The 25,250-nt window shown below is 41.1% G+C and overlaps 2 protein-coding genes across 3 annotated transcripts in view; both read left to right on the top strand.

The window, feature by feature from the left end:
• Positions 1 to 25,250, top strand: part of NBL1 (NBL1, DAN family BMP antagonist) — a 62,876-nt gene that overhangs the window by 447 nt on the left and 37,179 nt on the right. The window lies entirely within an intron of this gene.
• Positions 1 to 25,250, top strand: part of MICOS10 (mitochondrial contact site and cristae organizing system subunit 10) — a 35,229-nt gene that overhangs the window by 458 nt on the left and 9,521 nt on the right. The window lies entirely within an intron of this gene.

Here is a 25,250-nt window from a genome sequence, read left to right as displayed (position 1 = left end):
AGGCTGGAAATTCTCCTCCCTCGTGTCACATCTTTCGCACGGGGCGTGCAGCTTGGCCTGGAGGCCACATTCCTCCTCTGCTGAATCAAAAGTGCCCTCTAAGAAGGTCATCGGGAGCATTTTATAGATACTGTCAGGCTCTAATGTGAGTTGCTGTCATTCCCGACTTGTAACGTGGTTTATAGGCATCAGAGTAGCCTGGGGCCTGAAATCCGAGACATAGTGATGGTGATCTGGAATTAGAATTGCCTTGGAAAGTAAGATAGTGATTGGTAACTTTTCAGCCCTTAGTGTAGCTCGGTGTAGCCTTTTAACATGTGCTCAGGGACGACACAAAAATTATGAAGTCACTGCTTGGAGGGGAGAGGGAAAGAGGGAAACTCACTAAGTGCCAGACTCTGTGCTTGGTGTGCAACTTAATACATTATTTAATACAAGTCATGAAATTGAGAGTCAAGTGAAGGGATTTGCCCAGGGCCTAATCAATGGCAAAGTTGGGAATTTAACCCAGGTTTTCTGGTTTCAAGTACCATACATTTCTTCGATACTAATTTTTATTATCTAATTTTGATATTTTTGTATGGAAATCTTAAAAAAAGTATTTAAGAGGATTTAGGATTGTGCCCTTGAATGAAAATATTGGAAAAGAAATAAAATTGTAAGGTCCATGAGAGCAGGGATGTTTTCTGGTTCATTCACTGCTGTATCCTCAGCTCCCAGAAGAGTGCTTAATAAAAGATGTTAATACAAGTGCTTAATAAAAGATGTTGAGAATGAGTCAGTAAATGAAGAAATTTATCACAGCTACCTCTTCATCCTCAAATTCACCACTTACCGGCTGTGTGATTTAGGGCAAGTAATCTAACCTCTCTTGTGCCTGCTTACTCATTTGTAAATTGGCAATAATATTGCTATCTCACAGAGTTGTTTTGAGGATTAAATGAGTGAGTTTATGTAGAGGCTTCCTTAACTATGAAATGAGGATAAAGAGATAGATTTACCTAAAAGGATTATGAAGACTGAAGGACAGAAAAGTACACAAGATACTTGCACAATGCCTGGCACTTACTATATATTCAGTAAATGGTGGTAGTAATAATTGTTGATATTGATACTGTGCCACTGATGATCACCTGAGGCAGTAAGTAGTGTGTGTCGTTCATGAGTGGGACATTGGTGGGGCATACACAGGTGGAATAATTAAATGAAGCGTGGTGATATATGATTACAGATAAAAACTAAAATAAGTTATTCAGACTTTTTGCTTATTATTATAAATCAAGTAAATGGAGTGGTGGGTTGGGAGAAGTGGGCCTTTAGTAGAGCTTTGGTTAATGACTTGGACTTGGATAGTCAGGGAGAGTGGAAGAACTTGAGCAGAGGCTGGTTGAACTTTTATGGAGGAGGAATTGAAGCACGGAGAGGTTAAGTGGCTAGGAGTGGAGGAGCTGGGGTTAGAACCAGGCATTCTAATTTCAGCACCCGCCTACTCCCTAAACAAGGCTGGTTTGGGTGGAGTCAGAATTGTGAATTACCTTAGAGAGATTCTACTTTATCTTGAAGGCTTTTGAGTTGGCTTTGGCTTTTTCACATGCATTCTGCATATTCAACACCTCTGTCTTAAAAAATCTATTGGGACTTCCCTGGTGGCGCAGTGGTTAAGAATCTGCCTGCCAATGCAGGGGACATGGGTTCGAGCCCTGGTCCGGGAAGATCCCACATGCCACGGAGCAACTAAGCCCATGCACCACAACTACTGGGCCTGTGCTCTAGAACCCGTGAGCCACAACTACTGAGCCTGTGTGCCACAACTACTGAGCCTGTGCTCTAGAGCCCGTGAGCCACAGCTACTGAAGCCCGTGCGCCTAGGGCCCATGCTACGCAACAAGAGAAGCCACCGCGATGAGAAGCCCACGCACCGCAACGAAGAGTAGCCCCAGCTCGCCACAACTAGAGAAAGCCCGCGAGCAGCAACGAAGACCCAACACAGCCAAAAATTTAAAAAAAAAAAAAAAAAAAAAAATCTATTACTTTCTGCTCCCAGGGCTCAGTAAGTCGAGGCTAGTAGGGAATCATGAGATGGTTTTAAGTAACAAATATGTACTGAGCTATGGGCCAGTCAGTGGGCAGATAGGGAAACAGAAGGCATTTCAGTGCCCTCAACAGGGAACTTATGTGATGTAAATGGAATTTTGGTATGATTGTCCTGGCAGTGTTTTATATAGAACAAATCAGGAGTAGAGGAGGCTAACAGTACTGTGAATGTGAAGTGATAAAAGTCTGAACTGTTAGACCAGAAAGGAATGGGTCTATTTGAGACACTTCAAACTTTTTCCCCCATTTATAAAAAGGAGATAGTAATACCCACCTCCTGGGCCAGCACAGTGCCAAGTACATAGTGGGAACTCAATAAATGCTATTTTCTTTATCTTCTCTCCAACTGGGTTAACTTTGCCTCATTTCATTTCTTATAAAGATGACTCCAAGGTTAGAACTTAAGTGGTGATGTCATTGATCAGAATTTGGAAGTAAAGCAGGAGGGGTGCATGTGCACCTCATTATACTAAGTTACATATAAGACTTAGTAACTGATCATGTGAAGTGGCAGGAGAGAGACTGTAGTGAGAAAAAAGCTCATAATTTTGATTGTTTTTCTGCTTACATGGTTGAATTTGTTTGAGAATGATAATGAGGTTGAGAAGAAGTTTTTAATTTTGAGGGAGAAGCTGAGTTCAGATTTTGAGGGGGTTGTCCCTGAAGTAATGGACGTAGAGAAAGGGCATATGAGAAATGAAGCATGGAAGTGTAATTTTGGGGGACTTTCGTTTAAGAGGTATTTGAGACTATGGAATGAACACTTTTTTTTTTTTTTGGCTGCCTTCGATCTTAGTTGTGGCATTCAGGATCTTTCATTGTAGCACGCGGGCTTCTCTCTAGTTGTGGCGCATGGGCTCTAGAGTCTGCGGGCTTAGTTGCCCCGCGGCATGTGGGATCTTAGTTACCCGACCAGGGATTGAACCTGCATCCCTTGCATTGGAAGGCAGATTCTAAACCACTAGATCACCAGGGAAGTCCCTGGAATGAACAGTCTTCTGTAGTGAGTGTGTTAGTTCCTATTCCTATAGGCAGTGAGATTTTAGAACTCTTTAAAACATCTTTGGCTGCTTGCTTTTCTAGTACTTCAAAATGGAGATGGAGACTCAGGAACGGCAGCCTGCCATAATAAGATAGAGGTTTTGTAGATGTAGGCAGGGAAGAAGGGCCAAGGCAGGCTTTCAGCTGCATATTGATAATTTCATGTTCTCTGGCTTCAGAGAGACTGAAGGGAGGTCAAGGTGAATGGACAGCTCCCTTGGTGAGCACTTCTCTGTTTGGCACCTTATAACTAAGTGTTTTCATTCTTTTCCCACCGATTTGCCGAAAAATGACTATTTTAATCGCTCGTGTTTAGCCTAGATATTGTACAGCTGAGTTAAAGAGCCCTCATAAGCATGTACTTTAGGCACAAGTTGTTTTAAAAATTGTTCTTCAAAGATTTACTCTGAAGCTTGAGTAATGTTCTCATATGATTTTGTCCTGTAGGAAGAGCTACATTTATTTATAAATACCACCCCTCCTTTCCTATCATAGGGAAAGCAGTTTTATTTCCCCCATATTCTGGTTTTAAAATATCTATTTATTTGTGTATAATAGGAGTATGTGGGATAGAAGATTTCTAATATGGTTTGACCTGGTGTACTGAGCTCATTGACTCAAAGAAACAAAACAAAACACACGCCTCCCTATAATAGGCACAATAGGCCATTGTTAAACATGTTTCTCTCTTCTTTCACTTCTTGTTCCTTTCTTTTCCTTTCTTCCCCTCACATTTTTCCTTTCTCCCTAGTTCATCCATAAGGTTTGAGACTAATGTCTTTAAAAAATAATAATAACATTGTTAGCATTTAAGAAGTTCCTAGGTGTTCTGTTTATTCTCCATCACATCACTAAATTTTTTTAAAGCTTTTTTAAAAAATTTATTTTGTTTTATTTTTGGCTGTGTTGGGTCTTCTTTGCTGTGCACCGTCTTTCTCTAGTTGCAGCGAGCAGGGGCTACTCTTCGTTGCAGTGTCTGGGCTTCTCGTTGCGGTGGCTTCTCTTGTTGTGGTGGCTTCTCTTGTTGCGGAGCACAGGCTCTAGGCGTGCGGGCTTCAGTAGTTGTGGCATGTGGACTCAGTAGTTGTGGCTCGCAGCCTCTAGAGCGCAGGCTCAGTAGTTGTGGCGTATGGGCTTAGTTGCTGCGCGGCATATGGGATCTTCCCGGACCAGGGCTCGAACCTGTGTCCCCTGCACTGGCAGGCGTTTTTTTGTGTTTTTTTTAAACATCTTTATTGGAATATAATTGCTTTACAATGGTGTGTTAGTTCCTGCTGTATCACAAAGTGAATCAGCTATACATATACATATATCCCCATATCTCCTCCCTCTTGCGTCTCCCTCCCACCCTCCCTATCCCACCCCTCTAGGTGGTCACAGAGCACCGAGCTGATCTCCCTGTGCTATGTGGCTGCTTCCCACTAGCTATCTATTTTACATTTGGTAGTGTGTATATGTCCATGCCACTCTCTCACTTCGTCCCAGCTTACCCTTCCCCCTCCCTGTGTCCTCAAGTCCATTCTCTACGTTTGCGTCTTTATTCCTATCTTGCTCCTAGGTTCTTCAGAACCATTTTTTTTTTTTTTAGATTCCATATATATGTGTTAGCATATGGTATTTGTTTTTCTCCTACTGACTTACTTCACTCTGTATGACAGACTCTAGGTCCATCCACCTCACTCAAATAACTCAATTTCGTTTCTTTTTATGGCTGATTAATATTCCATTGTATATATGTGCCACATCTTCTTTATCATTCACCTGTCAATGGACACTTAGGTTGCTTCCATGTCCTGGCTATTGTAAGTAGTGCTGCAGTGAACATTGTGGTACATGACTCTTTTTGAATTATGGTTTTCTCAGGGTAGATGGCAGACAGATTTTGAACCACTGTGCCACCAGGGAAGCCCCACTAATTTTTCTTAATAGCTCCTATCACCATCTGGAATTTGCAATTTGTTTCTTTACTTGATTGTCCCTCCTCCCTAGAATGTAAACTTCATGAGAACCAGAGACTGTTTTGTTCACTGTTGACCCCCAGCCCCTGGGATAGAGGAGGCATACAGTACCTATTGTTAAGTGAATGATATGTGTTGCTGAGAATTTTGTAGCCTCTGTTCTCAGCCCGTATCTGCTACTCAGTGTCTTTATTAACTGAATGAATTAGCATTTAAATTTTAAAAGTCCAAGTAGGGTACATTTCATGTGAATTTCTGCCAGTTCACACTTTGACCATGTGTCCTTGTACTCTTGGAACTGTTACCAACTTTTAATTTCATCTGGGCATGTAAATTATTGTCAGTAATCTTAATAATAAAGTAGTATTAGAAATATTTGGGAGTAGTCAACCAAGAAACATAAACCAGAGAGCACTTTTTTATTTAAACAAGTAGAGCATGATGTTGGTTTAAGTGGTACTGCCAAAGCCTTATTGCAGGAAATTAAAAAGGAGTGAAGAATATTACATTTTATGAATAGCATGTTCCATTAGTTTATGTGAATGCGTCATTAATGGTTTTTGCTAATTTTATGAATTTATTTTTGTTTTATCAGATTTATTGAATGCTCTGGTTTTCTTTCCCACTCTGCTCAAGGGCTGTGCCATTTATTGATATTTTCCTTGTACATACTGACTAGTTAGTCTTGTGTGTACCCACATGAATAAGACACACATTCTTGCTAATGAGAATAGGAATCATAGTATTGTGCTAACACAGGAGTCTTTTTTTTTTTTTTTTTTGTGGTGAAGGAAAGTATAGCATTTATTAGTAGGGTGCCAAGCAAGGAGAATAGGCAGCTCATGCTCGAAAGACCTGAACTCCCTGATGGCTTTCAGGCAAAGGTTTTTTTTTTTTTTTTTTTTAAACATCTTTATTGAAGTATAATTGCCTTACAATAGTGTGTTAGCTTCTGCTTTATAACAAAGTGAATCAGTTATACATATACAATATGTTCCCATTTCTCTTCCCTCTTGCCTCTCCCTCCCTCCCACCCTCCCCATCCCACCCCTCTAGGTGGTCACAAAGCACCGAGCTGATCTCCCTGTAACACAGGAGTCTTAATAGTTCTGGGACAGAGCTGATGCGCTCACCTTTGCTTGTCACTCGGACTGGATGGGAAGTTTTATCTATTTTCTGTTTCCCAGGGGAAATAAGATCCTAAGAGATGAGAAAATCAGAGTTGATGAGACTTATGGAGGTCCTTCCCTGCAATTTGAGAATATCTAAGCCCTGCGAGTGTAGGTCATAGAAGCATTGTCATTGCCCTTAGAGTGCTGTTACAACTCACTCTCGAATGCAGAAGGCCTGTGCTGGCAGGCTGTGACCTCATGACCAAGTTGATGTCTGTGTGGCAGAGGCTATGGCCCCAGATTTGCTGGAGGAAGCTTTGAGGAGAATCTCGCTCCAGTACTTTGTGGATTCATTTGGAGGCCTTGGGAATCCTTAATGTGAAAAAACTGTGAAATTGGCTATGTCCCTTCTTCCCCACATTTCACTCCCACTTTGAGACCAGAGTAAGGAATATCTAGTCGTCTTTTTTTTTTTTTAATTTATTTATTTATTTTTGGCTGTGTTGGGTCTTAGTTGATGTGCGTGGGCTTTCTCTAGTTGCGGCGAGCAGGGGCTACTTTTCATTGTGGTGCACGAGATTCTCATTGTGGTGGCTTCTCTTGTTGCAGAGCATGGGCTCTAGGCACACGGGCTTCAGTAGTTGCAGCAGGCAGGCTCAGTATTTGTGGCTTGTGGGCTCTAGAGCATAGGCTCAGTAGTTATGGCACACGGGCTTAGTTGTTCCGCGGCACGTGGGGTCTTCCCGGACCAGGGCTTGAACCCATGTCCCCTGCATTGGCAGGCGGATTCTTAACCACTGCACCACCAGGGAAGTCCCAGGAATATCTAGTCTTAATAATCCATGTATTGGCCAGAAAATCTAAAAGAGGGGAAGGAGATGTCATGGTTGGGAGAGGGGTTGACCAATGCCATGATACTTTCCTGAAAAAGGCTGTTCTTGCAAGCCAGGTGTATTAAGCATGAGGAAAAATGCAAGCCATGGACATTTATAAGCAACTCCTAGAATGTATTCCATTTAATGGACTGTGGTAGCATTCACATGCCTTTCCTTTTCTTTTGCCTGATTTTTTGCATTAGAAATAAATGTACCAATAATTACCTCTCTGTGCCTCAGTTTCCTCAACTATAAAATGGTAGTTGTTTACAAGTGATGATAAAATGAGATAATCTCTGTACAGTGGTTAGTACATTACCTGTACTTGGTAAATACTAGCTGCAGGCATGTGAATGAAGGATAACAGTTATAAGTTAAAATAACACATTTGCTCCTATCACGGCTATTGTGGGTGGTATGGAAGTCCGACAATTGGTATTCCAGTTTTATATACATAGTAGTAATAATTAATGTATACTTCTCTAAGCAATTTAATACCAGGCATTGTGGAAATCTCGGGGGAGGGGTGCACAGGTGAATAGGCACTGGGCCTACCCTTGAGGGGCTTACCTTCTTGAGGAATGTGAAAAGGAGGTGGAGACTTCGGAATTCCATCTTAGAGAATTCCATCTTAGGTGTTTAGTAGGTGGACCGGGTGGAGGTCTGCATTTCAGGTCTCAGAAACTGTCCAGGCATCATCCCAGAGGAGAGAGAGACTTTGGCTCCTTCGGGGAGTGATGATAATGGCTACCATTTATTGAGCACTTACCATGTGCCAGACACTGTGCTAAGCATGTTACATTATCTCATTTAATCCTCATAGTCTTGAGGGGTATTTTCCCTCAATTTTTTTTTAATTGTGATAAAATACAAATAAAATTTACCATTTTATGGGGGGGATAAATTAGGAGTTTGAGATTAACATATACACACTACTATATATAAAATAGATGAACAACAAGGACCTACTGTATAGCACAGGGAACTGTATTCAATATCTTGTAATAACCTATAATGGAAAAGAACCTGAAAAAGTTATATATATATATATATACACACATATATATATATACACACATATATATATATATAAAACTGAATCACTTTGCTGTATACCCAAAACTAACACAACATTGTAAAATCAACTATATTTCAATAAAATTTTTAAAATTTTAATTTAAATTAAAACATTTTTAAATTGACCATCTTAACCGTCTTTAGGTGTACCACTAAGGGGTATTAAATATTTTCACAGTGCTGTACACTCATTACCATCATCTATCTCCATAACTCTTCATCTTGTAAAACTGAAACTCTGTACCCAGTTAACAATAACTCTCTACTCCTGTGCATACCTTCCAGCCCCTGGCAACCACCACTCTACTTTCTGTCTCTGTGATTTTGACTACTCTTAAGTACCTCATGTAAGTAGAATCATACAGTATTTGTCTTTTTGAGATTGGCTTATTTTACTTTGTATAATGTCTTCAAGGTTTACTCTATTTATTTATTTATTTAGGCTGTGTTGGGTCTTCCTTGCTGCGCGTGGGCTTTCTTTAGTTGCGGCTGGTGGAGGCTACTCTTTGTTGTGGTGTGTGGGCTTCTCATTGCAGTGGCTTCTCTTGCTGTGGAGCACAGGCTCTAGGCCCACGGGCTTCAGTAGTTGTGAGTCGTGGGCTCAGTAGTTGTGGCACACGGGCTTAGTTGCTCTGCGGCATGTGGGATCTTCCTGGACCAGGACTCGAACCCGTGTCCCCTCCATTGGCAGGCAGATCCTTAACCCCTGTGCCACCAGGGAAGCCCGCTGTGGCTGTACCATTTTACATTCTTACTTACACTGCACAAGAGTCCCAGTTTCTTCACATCCTCACCAACATTTGTTCTTTTCTTTTAAAAAAATTTTTTTAATAGTAGCCATCCTAATCAATGTAAGGTAGTATCTCATTGTAACTTTGATTTGCATTTCTCTAATAATTAGTGATGTTCAGTGCATCTTTCCATATACTTATTGGTCATTTGTATATCTTCTTTGGAGAAATGTCAGTTCAAGTCCTTTGTCCATCTTTTTTTTTTTTTTTTTTAATCATTTATTTTTGGCTGCGCTGGGTCTTCGTTACTGCACGCGGGCTTTCTCTAGTTGTGGCGAGCGGGGGCTACTCTTCGTTGGGGTGCGCGTGCTTCTCATTGTGGTGGCTTCTCTTGTTGTGGAGCATGGGCTCTAGGCATGCGGGCTTCAGTAGTTGTGGCACGCGGGCTCAGTAGTTGTGGCTCACGGGCTCTAGGGTGCAGGCTCAGTAGTTGTGGCGCACGGGCTTAGTTGCTCCACGGCATGTGGGATCTTCCTGGACCAGCGTTTGAACCCGTGTCCCCTGCATTGACAGGCAGATTCTTAACCACTGTGCCACCAGGGAAGCCGTCTTTGTCCGTCTTTGAATTATTTTTGTTGTTGTTGCATTTAGGATTTCTCTATATATTCTTTTTTAGAATATTTATTTATTTATTTTTGGTTGCATTGGGTCTTTGTTGCTGCGCGTGGGCTTTCTCTAGTTGTGGTGAGCGGGGGCTACTCTTTGTTGCGGTGCGCGGGCTTCTCATTGCAGTGGCTTCTCGTTGCGGTCACAGGCTTCTAGGCGTGCAGGCTTGTAGTTGCAGCATGCGGGCTCAGTAGTTGTGGCTCTCCGGCTCTAGAGCACAGGCTCGGTAGTTGTGGCACATGGGCTTAGTTGCTCTGCGGCATGCGGGATCTTCCCGGACCAGGGCTTGAACCTGTGTCCCCTGCACTGGCAGGCGGACTCTTAACCATTGTGCCACAAGGGAAGTCCCATCTCTATATATTCTTGATATTAATCCTTTATCGGATCTGTGATTTGCAAATATTTTCTCCCATGTATGTGGGATACCTTTTTGCTCTGCTGGTATTATCTTTTGGTGCACAAAATTAAAAAATTTTTATGAAGTCCAGTTTGTCAATTTTTTCTTTTGTTGACTGTGCTTTTGGTGTCTGAGCAGCAAAAATCTCGTTTCTCATCTACTCTCATACTGACAGTACTTCTGATGGCAGATGTGTTGGTTTTCCACACCAAGATATTCTCTGACACCAGCTGGGTGCTCCATTGCACAATTCAATTCTGACAATAACAGGATAGCACAGACCCTATGAGTTAAGGGCTTAGTCCCCTAAGACTCTCACTTCAGATGCCAATCAGAAGTCCAGATTGTTACCTATGCTTCTGACTGACTGGCTATGAATCAGAGGTTCCCATGATTCCCTCTTAGGGTTCAATAATTTGTTAGAATGGCTCACAGAGCTCGGGAAAACAGTTTGTTTAGTAGATTACCAGTTTATTACCAAGGATACTAAAGAATCTGAATGAACAGCCAGATGAAGAGATACATTTGGTGAGGTCCTGAAGGGTCCCAAGCCAGGAGCTTCTGTTTCTGTGGAGGTGGGGTGCACCTCCCTCCTGGCATGTTGCCCTCCTGGCATGTAGATTTGTTCACCATCCTGGAAGCTCTCAGAACCCCATACTTTTGGGATTTTTTGGAAGCTTCATCATGAAGGCATGATTAATCATTAGCTCAGTCTCCAGCCCCTCTCCCCTTCTTGGAGGATGGGGGATGAGGCTGGAAATTCCAAGCGTGACTTGGTCTTTCTGGTGATCAGCCCCCATCCTGAAGCCATGCAGGAGCCCATCAAGAGTCGCCTCATTAGAGTAAAAGACACGCCTATCACCCAGGAAGTTCTAAGGGATTTAAGAGCTCTCTGCCAGGAACTGGAGGCAGAGACCGATATATGTATTTGTATGATTTCATATCCAAGAAATCATTGCCAAATCCAATGTGATGATGTTTTTGCCCTATGTTTCCTCTTAGAGTCTTACAGGTTTTTGAGCTGTATTCAGTTAATTTTTGTATATGGTGCCAGATAAGGAGAGTCTGATTTCATTTTTTTTGCATGTGGATATCCAGTTTTCCCAGAACCATTTGTTGAAAACACAGGCCTTTCCCCACTGAATGGTCTTGGCACCCTTGTCAAAAACCATTTGACCATATATGCAAGGGTTTATTTCTGGGCTGTCTATTCCATTGGTCTATCTGTCTGTCTTTATGCCAGTACTACACTGTTTTTTTTTTTTTTTTTGACCGTGCCGTGCGTTTTGAGAGATCTTAGTTCCCTGACCAGGGGTTGAACCCGGGCCCACGGCAGTGAAAGCTCTGAGTTCTAACCACTGGACCACCAGGGAATTCCCAGTACTACATTGTTTTGATAACTGTAGCTTTGTAGTAAGTTTTGAAATCAGGAAATGTGTCTCTTGGTTTGTTCTTTTTCAAGATTATTTTGGCTATTCAGGGTCCCTTGAGATTCCATATGAATTTTAGGATGGGTTTTATATTTCTGCAGAAAATATCATAGGATTTTGATAGGGATTGCATCGAATCTGTAGATCCCTTTGGATAGTATTGACATCTGGTAGCAAATAATATTCTATGGTATGGATATACCACATTTTGTTTATCCATTTATCAGTTGATGGACATTTAGGTTGTTTACACTTTTTCGCTATTATGAATAATGCTGCTGTGACCAAGTATACCAGTTTTTATATGGACATATGTTTTCATTTCTCTTGGGTATGTTCCTAGGAGTGGGATTACTGGATTGCATGGCTCTTTGTGTAGCATTGAGAAAAACCATTAAATGTTAAGCTGAAGAGTGACGTGGTTGAATGTCTGATTTCAGAAAGATCCCTGAAGTATTATGAGAATGAATTGGAAAGGGCCAGAATGAGGGCAAGGGATGTATTAGTATATTATTGCAAAGTCATGTCATAAGTGAAATGATCAGGTTAGAGGAACCCAGAACTAAGATGGGGGCAGAAGGAGTGGAATGGAGATGGATGTAATGGTGACAGTACAGCAGTAATGTTTACAGAACTTGAAATGCAGGCTCACGAGCAGGAGTCATCAGGGTGATGTCAAACCTACGTAAATGGAGAGTGGAATTGCGGTTGACAAGTAGGAGAGGCAGGAGGGGAGCCCAAGTAACATTTTGCAGTTTATTAATTTCTGTTATGTCTTGAGATTTGTCACTGGGTATATGCAGCTCAGTCAACAGAGATGAAAGTTAATGCTTTGCCATGCATTCACCTTCATGAAAAGAAAGGGTTTGGCCTTGTTCCTTCCTTGCTAAGAAAGTAGGACAGTAAATGATTTAGCAGCTGACCTACCTTAGAATTAACCAGCAGGTTTTGTGTATTCATCCGCTAATCAATTACGTGTAGTTAAATTGATTGTTTAAGACCATTTTAATTTTAAAATAATACTATACTGGTCAACTAATCTATAACAAAGGAGGCAAGGATATACAAAGGAGAAAAGACAGTCTCTTCAATAAGTGGTGCTGGGAAAACTGGACAGCTACATGTAAAAGAATGAAATTAGAACACTCTCTAACACCATACACAAAAATAAACTCAAAATGGATTAGAGCCCTAAATGTAAGACAAGACACTATAAAACTCTTAGAGAAAAACATAGGAAGAACACTCTTTGACGTAAATCACAGCAAGATCTTTTTTGATCCATCTCCTATAGTAATGGAAATAAAAACAAAAATAAACACAAATGGGACCTGATGAAACTTAAAAGCTTTTGCAAAGCAAAGGAAACTACAAACAAGACGAAAAGGCAACCCTCAGAATGGGAGAAAATATTTGCAAACAAATCAATGGACAAAGGATTAATCTCCAAAATATATAAACAGCTCAAGCAGCTCAATATTAAAAAAACAAACAACCCAATCAAAAAATGGGCAGAAGACCTAAATAGACATTTCTCAAAGAAGACATATAGATGGCCAAGAAGCACGTGAAAAGCTGCTCAACTGCTCAACATCACTAATTATTAGAGAAATGCAAATCAAAACTACAGTGAGGTATCACCTCACACCAGTTAGAATGGTCATCATCAGAAAATCTACAAACAACAAATGCTGGAGAGGGTGTGGAGAAAAGGGAACCCTCTTGCACTGTTGGTGGGAATGTAAATTGATACAGCCACTATGGAGAACAGTATGGAGGTTCCTTAAAAAACTAAAAATAGAATTACCATATGATCCAGCAATCCCACTACTGGGCATATACCCAGAGAAAACCATAATTCAAAAAGGCACATGCGGTAGCACAGGGAGATCAGCTAGGTGGTTTGTGACCACCTAGAGGGGTGGGATAGGGAGGGTGGGAGGGAGGGAGATGCAAGAGGGAAGAGATAGGGGAACATATGTATATGTATAACTGATTTACTTTGTTATAAAGCAGAAACTAACACACCATTGTGAAGCAATTATACTCCAATAAAGATGTTAAGAAAAAAAAAGGCATATGCGGGACTTCCCTGGTGGCACAGTGGTTAAGAATCCGCCTGCCAATGCAAGGGACATAGGTTCGATCCCTGGTCTGGGAAGATCCCACATGCCATGGAGCAACTAAGCCCGTGCACCACAACTGCTGAGCCTGCGCTCTGGAGCCCGTGAGCCACAACTACTGAGCCCACGTGCCACAACTACTGAAGCCCGCGCGCCTAGAGCCCGTGCTCCGCAACAAGAGAAGTCACTGCAATGAGAAGCCCACGCACCACAACTAAGAGTAGCCCCCACTCGCTGCAACTAGAGAAAGCCCGCGCGCAGCAACGAAGACCCAACGCAGCCAAAAATAAAAACAAAAAACAAAAAAAAACAAACAGACACATGCACCCCAATGTTCATTGCAGCACTATTTACAATAGCCAGGTCATGGAAGCAACCTAAATGCCCATTGACAGACGAATGGATAAAGATGTGGTACATATATACAGTGGAATATTGCTCAACCATAAAAAGGAATGAAATTGGGTCATTTGTAGAGGCGTGGATGGATCTAGAGACTGTCATACAGAGTGAAGTAAGTCAGAAAGAGAAAAACAAATATCGTATATTAACGCATATATGTGGAACCTAGAAAAATGGTACAGATGAACTGGTTTGCAGGGCAGAAATAGAGACACAGATGTAGAGAACAAATGTATGGACACCACGTGGGGAAAGTGGCGGGGGTGTGGTGGTGGTGGTGGGATGAATTGGGAGATTGGGATTGACATGTATACACTAATATGTATAAAATAGATAACTAGTAAGAACCTGCTGTATAAAAAATAAATAAAATTCAAAAATTCAAAAAAAAATACTATACTGAAAGAGGCCATTGAATAGTCATGCAAAAAGAAAGCAAATTACTGTTTTTCTTTAAGTATCAGTTCATCTGATAAATATGGGTTACCACAAAGTATTGGTGGCTCACCAAAAAGTGCCTTTTGGTAGCCTGTGTTTGCAAACTGATACCTCTCCATTTCATGGAGTGATATCAATTAGGGTAAACTAAAATACTTCAAAGGTTTTTGGTTGTTTATAGGTTTGGGTTTCAAATTAGTACATGTTAATTGTTGAATTAGTAGCCATATTTTGTTTGTTATATGTATTTATAAACAATGTTTGGGAGCAGAAATCCTTTTTCCATTTGCGGCAGCAATATGAATAATGGAACATTGTGATCTTCCTAGAGGAGAATTTTCTGTTAGTATTGTAGAATAATGTAATTAGGCACTATGTGGAACTTGAAAACATATTTAAATTTTTGTTCTGGCTGTGGTTTTATGCTTTCCTAAAATGTGGCCTGAAACAGTTTATTAGTAAATATGCTGAATTGCTTTTTCTGGCAAGTGCATTTCAGTGTTGAATCCAAGGGAAAATACAAATATTTACTTATAAAAGTCGTTTGGTGTGGTAATATTTTTACCACGGCCATTGACCCACTATTGAAATGTTAGGGCATTGCTAGGTTGGATCCTGTTTATTTAAAGGCCAAGAGAGGGAAAGAGAGAGGAAGTTAACATTAATTGAATACCTGTTATGTGCCACCATATTTGGCACACTAATATATTATCCCTTTTTTACTCTCCTAGCAATTCAGTGAGGAAGTTTATATTATCTCTTTTTCAGCAAGAAAGATAATGCTCAAAGATACTTGTAGAAACTGAGAAGTTCATTTAAAAATCCACATGAAAATGTAAACAATCCAAAACAAAGTGATTTTTTTTTGTTTGTTTTGGCTGTGCCCTGAGGCATGCGGGATCTTAGTTCCCCAACCAGGGATGAACCCCTGCCCCCTGCAGTGGAAGCGCGGAGTCTTAACCACTGAACTGCCAGGGAAGTCCCCAAAGTGATTTTTTAAAAGAAAAACAAAGTTGGAAGACTAACATTACCTGATTTCAAGACTTGCTGTAAAGCTTCAGGTGTTGGAGAAGGGATACACGTATAAATCAGTGAGATTGGCTAGTGTCTAGAAATAGACCCATAAATATATTGTTAATTCATTTTTGACAAAGATGCCAAGACAGTTTAATGGGGAAAGGAAAATCTTTTCAAGAAATTGTGCTAGAATAACTGGGTATCCATAGAGAGAAAAAAAATGAACCTCATTATCACATATAAAAATTAACTTGAAGAATCACAGACATGTAAAAGCTAAAACTAAATATTTCTAAAAGAAAGCATAGGAGAAAAATCTTTGTGACCTTGAGTTCAAAAAGAGTCCTTAAAAAAGAAAAGATTTCTTAGGTCACAGAAAGCAAAATCACACAAAAAAAAATTGATATGCTGGATTTGATCAAAATGTAAAACTTGCTCTTTGAAAGACACCATTAAGAGAACAAAAAAAGGCAAGCCACAGAATGGGAGAGAATATTTACAATACATATATCTGATAAAGGACTTGTTTCCAGAATAAAGAATTTTAAAATTTCATCATAAGAAGACAATCCATCTGAGAAAATTGGTTAAATGTTTGAAAAGATTCATTGCAAAAGAAGTTATACTAATGGCAAATAAGAACATGAAAAGATGTTAACATCAATGGGCGTTGGGGAAATGCAAATTAAAATCATAATGAGATACCCCTATACACCCATTAAAATAGTTTAAAAGACTGACAACATTAAAGTTTTCTAGGATGTGGAGCAACTGGAATTCTTGTACACTGTTGTTGGGGAAGTATAGTGGCACAATCGTTTTGTAAAACTGGTAGTTTCTTATAAAGTTAAACATACCATCTATTCATTCTACTCCTGGGTATTTATTTACTCAGGAGAAATGAAAACATATGTTCACAAAAAGTCTTATATATATGTCCTTGAAAGGTGTCCTTGATAATCATAAAGTGAGAAAAGCAAATTTTAGAACATCATGTGTGATAAACGATCCTACTTATATAAATGGAATGATAAACAATAAACTTAATCCAAATTACTTCTTGGAATGATAATGATGCTTGGTGGGGAGGATCATTAACTTTGCTCTTTTTATGATGTAAGGAAATAAACATGAGAACAATTTCTGTTCAAAAAATTATTTACTGAGTTCACTTGGTTCCTACAGTTGAGGACTATGAATAATCTTTAAATAAATATGTTAAGTCTAGTTTTGTTATTTAATAGGTTAGTTTAAATAAGCTTTTCACTAACTTTGAAATTACACTGGTAACTATTAATGAAGTTTCTCATTGATTGACAGGTTAATGGGATTTGCTCTTGGTGGACGTGATGTCCCATTGTTGCTTTCCTTGTTTGGCCCCAGTTGAATAACTTCCATGAATACATAGACTTACAGAATGATAGATTATTAGAGCTGGAAGGAGCCTTAGGGATTCATTTGGTCTAGTGGTTTTTAAATGTCTTCCAAAGTACCCTAGTGGTTGCCACTGGCGGAGGGGGGCTAGGTACAGAGCAGAAAGGGAAGGCCAAGCAAATGGATTTCTAGTCAGGCTTTCAGCCCAGTCGCCTCCCCCTGCCCGAACAGAGCAACTCTACTTTGATCTGTTGTATTTATATATTTTCTGCATAAGATTTTATTTGGAAAAATAATTTGAATGCTTTGGAGGGAAAAAAGACTGATAACAGTGATTTCAACCCTTTCATTTAACAGATTGGAAAAATGATGTCTGGAGAATTTGAGATGTGTTTCCCAGGGTCTGTTCCTATAGAATGATTTGTTTGGAACCTGTTTCTGTTCTGGATGTTGGACAGATTTGTCCACGAGACTGCTGCTTTACAACTCCTCCTGGATTTACCCAGTCACTGGGGTCCCACACACTTGGGGCACACAAACACACACTCTCTCCATTCTCCTACCACTGACCAGTCAGTAACGTAGTTTGGACCTTGGTTTAAGATAACATTTCTATTGAATGTGTTTGCTTCCTATTTCAGCTAGAGACCATTTCTAACTGAGAAATGGCTATCTAGAATCATATAACGTATATGTTACAACAAACAGGGGAGTTTATTTATCATGTTTTCAAAATGTGGTCTATAGAGCCCTAGAGTTTGTGGGGCCCATCTGGGGGGGGGACAAGTACAGGGTTCAGGAGGGTAGGGCCTGGATGCTACTTGGACTGCTCAAATAGCAGCTTAGTTTTATCTTTTGAATGTACTGGGCTTTCACAGAAGATTTCTCTGGAAGAAAGGCTTTCTGCTTTGAAAGAAAGAAGAGGAAGAAGGAAGGGAATTGTGTCCAGCCTCTCACTGTAAGGGTAAGGAAACTGAGGGCCTGCAGTGTTAACCTCCTTCAGCTGGAAAAGCAGTGTGTGGGACATTGAAAGAAGAGTCGGCCTTGGGAATTCCCTGGTGGTCTAGCGGTTGGGACTCAGTGCTTTGACTGCTGTGGCCCAGGTTCAATCCCTAGTCGTGTACCATTTGGCACAGTGCAGCCAAAAAAGAAAGAGTGGGCCTTGAGCCAAGTGAGCTTGGGACAGTCTTTGGCTTCTTTGAGCCTCAGTTTCCTCTTCTGTAAATTTGGGATGCTAATCCCTACATGGCTTTGATGAAGCCCAGGATTAGGTAATAACCTAATGGTTGTGAAAGTATTTTATAAACTGTAAACCCCTAGACTGGGGGTGAAGTACCCCCTCACCCCCAGGGACATGTGGCAATGTTTGGTGCCATGTATGGTTGCCATACTGGGGGATGGGGGAGTGGGGGTACTGACACCTGGTGGGTCGCGGACAGGGATGCCGCTGAAACGACAGCATCCACAACAAAGGAATACCAGCCCCAAATGTCAGCAGTCAAGGTTGGTAAATCCTGCCCGTGACAAATGTAACTTCTCTAGACTTCTCATTCTTTACGACTCCCCTGCCACAGCCCTGCCAGACTACACTCACCCAACACAGGGTCGAATATTCATACATATAGTACATCTGCACACACAGACTCTTTCAGCAACAAACATAATGGGAAATGAAGTGGACAAAAAAAGAAAAAGGAACAAACAGAATAATTAGAATGACTTTTTTTTTTTTTAAATTTGGCCACACCACACGGCTTCTGGGATCCTAGTTCCCTGACCAGAGATTGAACCCGCGCCCTCAGCAGTGAAATCACGGAGTCCTAACCACTGGACCGCCAGGGAATTCCCTAGAATGACTTTAAAGAAAGCATAGCTTATAATTTTTAGGTCTTTTTTTTTTTTTGACTAAATACATACTTGTTAAAAAAAAAAAAGAACTGTACTACTTAAAGTGAAAGTCCATTGGAATCTAGATAATGATTATTAACAATTTAACTTGTCATTTTTAAAAGAAGTGGAGAAAGTGAATTTGAAATGCTTTTTATTTATTTATTTTTAAAATTATTTATTTATTTATTTTTGGCTGCATCGTGTCTTAGTTGGGGCACTTGGGATCTTTCGTTGCGGCGCGAGGACTTCTCTCTAGTTTTGTGGCACGGGCTCCAGAGCATGTGGGCTCTGTAGTTGCGGCACATGGGCTCTCTAGTTGTGGCACGTGAGCTTAGTTGCCCTGCAGCATGTGGGATCTTAGTTCCCTGACCAGGGATTGAACCCGCATCCCCTGCATTGGAAGGCGGATTCTTAACCACTGGACCACCAGGGAAGTCCCTGAAATGCTTTTTAGAAAGCATGATAGGACCAAGAAATAAAGGATAAAGAGGTGAGCTCACTTCGGCAGCACATATACTAAAAAAAATTGGAATGATACAGAGAAGGTTAGCATGGCCCCCGAGCAAGGATGACACACACATTTGTGAAGCATTCCATATTTAAAAAAAGGGGGGGTACCACTTAGAATAACATTTTGGAGGAATATGGGATATGAAAATATGGTCAATATTAATGGAGGATGGGGAGCCGTTTAGAAAAATGGTGCAAGTGAGATGTGTCTGGGAGAGAGGGCAGATGGGGGGGCAGAGCGCAGTGTGGCCCAGGTGCTTGTTTAAAATAATAGAGACCCACCACCAAGTTGCTTCAATTGTGTATATCTTCAGGTAGAATTTGATTAATAGTTAACACTGTATATGGGAGGAATTGAAATCCATTGCTTTTACTTTATGTTTTGTTTATCCAACCTAAACCTGCATTAGAATGCTTAGGATAATTTGTAATTATTATAACACTCTGACATAATTGTTGATGGATCTGTAGACCTACTTTATTTTGACAAATGTTAGAAACAAATGTTTCTGATTGTTTGTCACAACCTGCACATATAAACTACTCAGAATTCCTTTTTGATAGATTTTAAATGATTAACTGAAGCAAATGATTTGAGCAACATAATTCACTTTTTACTAGGAAGGTAGTCCTAAGAAAGCTGCTAGTTTCTTGGCATCATTTCAGATGACTACATTGAAGTCCATGAGTTGTAGGAATTCTTTTTCTTTTAGCCATTTCAGCATAAGCCTGTATGTGAGCTTATAATATCCCCATCTGATTAGAAGCAAAAATACAGTATATTACTGCTCTAATCTTATGTTGTCTTGACATTAGTATAAATGCTACTAATCTTATGTTTTCCCGGAAGAGATTGGCTGTGACCATTGAAAAAAATCACAGCTTTTTTCCCCTTGTTCCAACTGCAACTTGAAGTTCATTGTATTTCAGCACATGGCTTATCTTTAGGAAGAATTTTTTTTTCTTCACTCAGTGTATGAGAACTAAATTTTTGGTTTCTTAATGTATGCAAGCCCAGTGATTTGGAGAGGTTTATTTATGGGGCTTTGTAGAGTACTTATGCCTTTAAGAAAGACTGTAGGCTTCCATGGTGGCACAGTGATTAAGAATCCTCCTGCCAATGCAGGGGACACGGGTTCGATCCCTGGTCCTGGAAGATCCCACATGCCGCGGAGCAACTAAGCCCGTGCGCCTCAACTACTGAGCCTGCGCTCTAGAGCCCACGAGCCACAACTACTGAAGCTCGCGCGCTTAGAGCCTGTGCTCCACAACAAGAGAAGCCACCACAATGAGAAGCCCGCACACCGCAACCAAGAGTAGCCCCCGCTCGCCGCAACTAGAGAAAGCCCGCGCACAGCAATGAAGACCCAATGCAGCCAAAAATAAATAAATAAATAAATTTTAAAAAAAACAAAAAAAGAATGACTGTAGAATACTACTATAATAGAAAGTCAGCTGGGTGCTGTTTCCTAAACCTCATAGTCTTGGGCACCTTATGAGAGCCAGATTTTTAAGAAGACATTTAAATTAAATTAATTAATTAATTTAAAAAATTTATTTATTTTATTTATTTTTGGCTGTGCTGGGTTTTCGTTGCTGTGCACGGGCTTTCTTTAGTTGCGGCGAGTGGGGGCTATTCTTTGTTGCGGTGCACGGGCTTCTCATTGCGGTGGCTTCTCTGGTTGCGGAGCACGGGCTTCAGGTGTGCGGGCTTAAGTAGTTGTGGCTCGCGGGCTCTAGAGCGCAGGCTCAGTAGTTGTGGCGCACAGGCTTAGTTGTTCCGCGGCGTGTGGGATCTTCCCGGACCAGGGCTTGAACCCGTGTCCCCTCCATTGGCAGGCGGACTCTTAACCTCAGCGCCACCAGGGAAGCCTGAGAGCCAGATTTGAACAGCAAAGAAAAAGTTGCTTGCTCACGGAGGTCCCCGAAATTCAGGCAAGCCATTCCCACACTTTTGTGAATGCTGGTCTGGGATAGTCACCATTTGCACCAATACTACCTTAAATGCAAAACCATTGGTATATTTTTAAAATATTTGACCCCCTTTTCCATCTCTGCATCTCTGTCCATGACTATATCTTTACCTAAGGATCCCTTATCTAAGAATCATCATAAAGTGTGGTCACTCCCACTCCTCAGAAATTCCTAATCCCTGGTCAGAGTCGTGCTTTAACCTGTCCTGCTTACCTTTAGTACCATCTCTCATTTCTGCTAGGCATGGAGTACACAAAGGCCGGGGGTGGGGGGAGTGTGGTGTTGAGGAGAGACCAAAGTATGTAGGGTCACATTTTTCAGTCAGATAGCAGAGAAGGGAGAATCAGAGGTCTGGACCTAGCTCCCACCTGGCCTACTGCAATGGCTTTCTCCTAACTGGTGTCTCCATCTTTGATGGCGCCTTCTTCAAATCTGTCCTCATTGCTGTGAGTGGGCTGTTGTAAAGTACACATCTGATATGTTGTTTCCCTGCTTAATTTCTGCCACTGCTTCCCTACTGCTTGTAATAGAGGCCAAGATCCTTAGTTTGCCATAAAGGACTGTCTTGCTTTGTCTCCCGCCGCACACTTGGTAACCTAGTAACCGGGAGCTCCTCGTAGTCCATTTCTCTCGTCACCTTCTCTCCCACTCCCTTCTCTAACCCTCCAGGATGGTTTGGGTACCCTCCTCAGTGCCTCGAGCACATCCTGTTTCTGTCATTGTTCCTTGTACTTTGAGTTTCTAATTATCAGTAGGCTCTAACACTAAATCATGAACTTACCGAGTGCGGGACCTTATTTCCTGGGGCCTAGCATAGTGCTTGGCACACAGTGGGTGCTCAGTTTGTGTAATGAAGGAAATGCCCACACATAGTGTTGGCTAGGATGAATTTTGGAAGGTATTTCGTTTCCTTTGGTAAGTCAGGTTGATTATAATAACTTTGTATATCTGTGAGGAGGCCATACTGGTGGCAGGGTTAACATGGTGACCAAAAACGAGGCCTCTGGAGTCAGACTGCCTGGGTTCAAATCCCAGACATGTGACCTGAGGCAAGTTACTTAACCTTTCTGTGTCTCAGTTTCTTGGTCTATAAAATGGGGCTAATAAGAGAAGTTTATTGTGAAAATGTAATGAGGTAATTTAATCCTGAAGCATTAGTGCTTAGCAAATGCTCTTCACTTTATGTGATGTTATTTGGTGTTCATGAAAACATTGTAGATGTTGCATTTGTATAAATCAAGTTATATTTTAGATTTGTTAAGGGAATTTGGTATTAAAAGGTTATTTGATGACTTTTAAATAGCACCAATGTTTTATTTTTATTTATTTATTTATTTATTTATTTATTTATTTATTTATGGCTGCTTTGGGTCTTTGTTGCTGTGTGCGGGCTTTCTAGTTGCGGCAAGCGGGGGCTACTCTTCGTTGTGGTGCGCAGTCTTCTCATTGCAGTGGCCTCTCTTGTTGTGGAGTACGTGCTGTAGGTGCACGGGCTCAGTAGTCGTGGCTCGCAGGCTCTAGAGTGCAGGCTCAGTAGTTGTGGCGCACGGGCTTAGTTGCTCTGCGGCATTGGGATCTTCCTGGACCAGGGCTCGAACCTGTGTCTCCTGCATTGGGAGGCGGATTCTTAACCACTGTGCCACCAGGGAAGCCCCAGCACCAATGTTTTTATAATTATCCAGGTAGAAGTTCTCAGCATTTTCTTCCCCACTGCACCCCCCCAAAACCCCAGATACACATACACACACTTAATCAGTTCTTAAGTCCTGTAAATTCTGCCAGCAAAATGTCTCTTCCAAGTAATCCTACACACCTTAGTCAGATGAATCTTCTTAAAGCACAGCTTCAGTCATGTTATGCCTTTCTAAAAAGTCTTCAGGGAAGCCCCTGCCTCCTGAATTAAGTGCTGTGCAGACTGCTTGGTCCAGCTTCTGGTGCCTTCAGAGGCCCCCGTCCCTTTCTAGCCTTGTCTCCTGCTCTCAGGGACACGCCTAGACCGCCCCCGCTCCCATTTCCCTGCACAAGCCCTGCTTCTCTGCGGCTGCTGGGTGGGGCGTGCCACCCCACCTCCCCAACTCTGGCTGTTAAAAGTCTACCATTTAAGACAACTCAAATGCCACTTCTTTCTTGAAGATTAAAAAAAACAAAAACAAAAACTCTGCTAAATGTGTTCCCACCTTCCTGTCGACCAGCAGAACACTGACCCTCTCCCGGCACCAAGGATCTGCTTTTGTTCAGTTTTCTGGATACCTGACTTGTTATTCCTTCTTGATCCCAAGCTCCCCAGGGAAGAGACTGTCTTATTTATTTCTGACCCTTGTTGAACCCAGTACTCTTGCCCTTCAGTGCTCAGTAAATATTTGTTCTTGAAATGCTTTTTGTGGGAAAAGAAGGCAATTACAATTACTGTGTGCAATGCACTGTTTTTCCAAGCTTTTTACACATTTTATATTGTTTCATCCTTGCTATTCCCCAGTCAGGGATAGGCAATATTAGTATTCCTATTTTTCTATACGAAGAAACTGACCCCTAGAGAAGGTATATAATTTGTCCAGGGACTGAGACATACCACTAGTAAGTAACCTAATCAGTATTCTCAATCATGTTTAACCTATGTTACCCCCAAGTCCACATAACCCTATAACTGAAGTGTAACCACTGGGTAACATTTCCCACTCTTTGAAGAATAAACACTGCATACTCTAGTGATGTGCTCCAAGAGGAAAGAAATTTATCCCCAGTGCCTTCTACTTAATAAATGCTAATAAATATAGATCAAGTAAATGTATAAGGAAAAGAAACCATTGGTTCTTGTTTCTCCATTGATTTTTCATTTGAATCAGGAATAGGCAACAACGTAATAGCTATAATGATGTATACATAGGATATAATGAATCCCTGATTCTTATATTTACTTTCACAAAGATGAGAATCCAGTTACTGATATTGATGAGGAGGGGCTGGAGGTATTGAGAGGGAAGGGACTTGCTGGAAAATACCAGTTGAATACTGTTCAACTGTCCCTTTTGAACAGTTTGAATTCATTTTATCTCCAGCCAGTGCACAGAGGGAGGTACATCCCAGCTTGACTTGTTGACTGTTTCTCATTGATTCTAAGTCATTTCAGGGTTTTGTTATCACTCTTGATAAGTCAAACATCTGTGGTTTCTGTTGTTTTCTTGAGGGATTGAAGAGTCACATAGTCATAAATTACCCATGCAGAGCACTACAGTCCAGAAAATCCAGAAAAACACTTTGTGTCATGTAACAATAGACTAGTCTCCCTGCTGCTCTCCTGACCTCTCCCTGAGGTTTATCTCTGCGAATAGGGAAGAGCCATGATTTTGGAGTCAGACAGCTTGGGTTTGAATTCCCCTTTTTAGTTGTGTGTACTTGGGTAAGTCACTTAACCACTTTACATTGTTTCCTCTTCTGTAAGACAAGATCATAGTATACCTCATAGGTGGTTCTGTAGATCAAATGAAATAATATATAGAAACGTTAGTACAGTGCCTGCCACTCTATAAATGTTAGTATCTCCAAATCACCCTCGCCCCCATAAATGTAACACATGGCATCTTTTATTGTGTTTATTGAAACTTAGTAATTCTGCATTTTTTCAATGTCCCTTTAATAATTAATCTTCAGAGCGTCTTCACATTTTCCTACATACTGTGCCCACATGTGAATTAACTAACTATATTTTAGTAAAATGTGTACAGCCATGTTTCTTTTTTGCATTCTTGGAAAGTTGTACGACTGTCAGAACTCTGAAAGCTAGATTATGTGCTATATGCACTCATTTAAAAGGACCCTTTTTGTGAGTTTGGCTTTTCTTCAAGCAGAGCACACCGGTAATGACTTCCACATTTACCTTCCCTATCTTTACTGCTTTCTGCTGACTGCTTTACTTGTTCTGATCAGAATCCTGGTATTTGATGTCCCCCGGAGAAATTCCTACAGATGTTTCAGCCTCTGTCTAGTCCGATAGGCAACGGGAAGGTTAAGGTCTTGTAAAATAGCCACCTTCTTAGTCTATTTCCTACATACCCTGCAGCAATGTTGACTTGTGAGAAGCTGATTAACACAGACCACATTTACCATCTCTGGGCCTTTGGTCTGGCACACTTTCTTGGTTAAT

The sequence above is a fragment of the Balaenoptera borealis genome (genome assembly GCF_965194805.1).
Source record: "Balaenoptera borealis genome assembly, chromosome: 1".
NCBI classification, from domain to species: domain Eukaryota; kingdom Metazoa; phylum Chordata; class Mammalia; order Artiodactyla; family Balaenopteridae; genus Balaenoptera; species Balaenoptera borealis.
The sequence above is the reverse complement of the archived record's forward strand: the minus strand, read 5'-3'. Positions and strand labels throughout refer to the sequence as shown.